The 1,653-nt window shown below is 50.6% G+C and overlaps 1 pseudogene; it reads left to right on the top strand.

Moving 5' to 3' along the window:
- The first annotated feature begins 388 nt into the window (after nucleotides 1-388).
- LOC112429148 (U2 spliceosomal RNA) lies at nucleotides 389-507 on the top strand (annotated as a pseudogene).
- Nucleotides 508-1,653: the final 1,146 nt, after the last annotated feature.

The following is a 1,653-nucleotide window of genomic DNA, read 5'->3' as shown; positions in this document are numbered from 1 at the left end:
AAAAGAGTGAATTTGGCCGGGCACAGTGGCTCACACTGGTAATCCCAGCACTTTGGGAGGCTGAGGTGGGAGGATTGCTTAAGCCTAGGAGTTTGAGACCAGACTGGGCAACATAGCAAGACTGTGCCTCAACAAAATTACAAAAATTAGTCAGGCGTGGTGGCGTGTGCCTGTCATCCCAGCTACTCAGGAGACTGTCTCAACAAAATTACAAAAATTAGTCAGGCATGGTGGCGTGTGTCTGTAATCCCAGTTACTCAGGAGGCTGAGGCAGGAGAATCACTGGAGCCCGGGAGGCAGAGGCTGCAATGAGCCGTGATTGCACCACTGCACTCCAGCCTGGGTGACAGAGCAAGACCCTGTTTCAAAAAAAGAGAAAAGTGAATTTATTGCTTCTGGGCCTCTTGGCTAAGATCAAGTGTAGTATTTGCTTTTAGTAGTTGTCTGCTGTGGTCTGAATCTGTCCCCTCTTCCTCCCAAATTTACCTTTTGAAATCCTAACCCTTTAAATGATAGGATTAGGAGGCAGGGCATTTGAGAGGTGATCGGGTCATCAGGGTGCAGCCCTTATGAATGGGATTCATGCCCTAATCCAAGAGGCCTCCAGAGAGCTCCCTTCTCCCTTGTGCTGTGTGAGAACATAGAGAGGAAATCTATGCACCAGGTGGCAGGTCCTCACCATCCTCCTCAGACGCTGAATCTGCTGCCGCCTTGATCTTGAACTTCCAGCTTCCACAACTGTGGGAATTGAACTATTGTTTATAAGCCACACAGTCCATGGTACTGTGTCATGGCAGTCCTGGCAGACTAAGACAGTGTCCTCGGCTGAATTGTGATTGAGAGCTCAATGGTATGGTCCTGGGGGAGCCGTGTGGTGTCTTGGTTTCTCAAAGAACCCCTCGGGTCGCTAAGACTCCGGTCCACATTTGAAGCCGTCTCCTGCCCAAGGACGCCTGGTCACCATGGCCAGCGTGCAGCCAGAAACCAGGGACCTCCCTGTGGCCACCGGAATTGGCGGATCCATCACTCGTGGGATTTCTCAGGCTTTGCTTTTGCAATTAGTTGGTTCTCCTCAATTGCATTCTGTTTCACGCCGCTGGTAATAGAGGACTGACCACAGGCAGTGGTGATGACAGGGGAAGTCTTGACTTAGCTCTTAGCGAGAGAAGCATGCAGGGTATTGGCAGAAGTTCGAATTGGTGAGCCCAGCCCTGTCCCTCTCAGACCCTCCAGGCATGTGTCTAAGAGAAAGTCTCCTGCATGTAAGAAAGTGTTCTACAGGCAAACATGACTTTTTCTTTTTTTTTTTTTAATCATTTTGAGACAGTCTCACTCTGTCACCCAGGCTGGAGTGCAGTGGTGCAATCTTGGCTCACTGCAACCTCTGCCCCCTGGGTTCAAGCAATCCTTTTTTTTTCTGAGACAGTCTTGCTCTGTCACCCAGGCTGGAGTGCAGTGGTGCGATCTCGGCTCACTGCAAGCTCCGCCTCCCAGGTTCACGCCATTCTCCTGCCTCAGTCTCCCAAGTAGCTGGGACTATAGGCACCTGCCACTATGCCTGACTAATTTTTTGTATTTTTAGTAGAGACGGGGTTTCACCGTGTTAGCCAGGATGGTCTCGATCTCCTTACCTCGCCTTAGCCTCCCAAAGTG

Source organism: Macaca nemestrina, chromosome 10, assembly GCF_043159975.1.
Source record: "Macaca nemestrina isolate mMacNem1 chromosome 10, mMacNem.hap1, whole genome shotgun sequence".
Classification (NCBI taxonomy): Eukaryota; Metazoa; Chordata; class Mammalia; order Primates; family Cercopithecidae; genus Macaca; species Macaca nemestrina.
The sequence above is the reverse complement of the archived record's forward strand: the minus strand, read 5'-3'. Positions and strand labels throughout refer to the sequence as shown.